This window comes from Arachis duranensis, chromosome 9 (genome assembly GCF_000817695.3).
Source record: "Arachis duranensis cultivar V14167 chromosome 9, aradu.V14167.gnm2.J7QH, whole genome shotgun sequence".
Taxonomy (NCBI): Eukaryota; Viridiplantae; Streptophyta; class Magnoliopsida; order Fabales; family Fabaceae; genus Arachis; species Arachis duranensis.
This window is the reverse complement of record NC_029780.3, coordinates 86809624-86809873: the sequence shown is the minus strand read 5'-3', so window position 1 is coordinate 86809873 and position 250 is coordinate 86809624.

The window sequence follows — 250 nt, the reverse complement described above, 5'->3', positions numbered from 1 at the left end:
AACGCCAGTTTCATGCTTGTTGCTGGCGTTCAGCGCCAGCTTTTCCTCTAGGCACATTCCTGGCGTTCAGCGCCAGAATGTTGCTTGTTTCTGGAGTTCAGCGCCAGGTTGATGCTCTGTTCTGGCGTTGAACGCCAGCCAGATGCTTCTTACTGGCGTTGAACGCCAATCTGTGCTTCCTCCAGGGTGTGATTTTTTCTTCTGCTGTTTTTGATCCTGTTTTTAATTTTTATATTTTTTTCGTGACTCC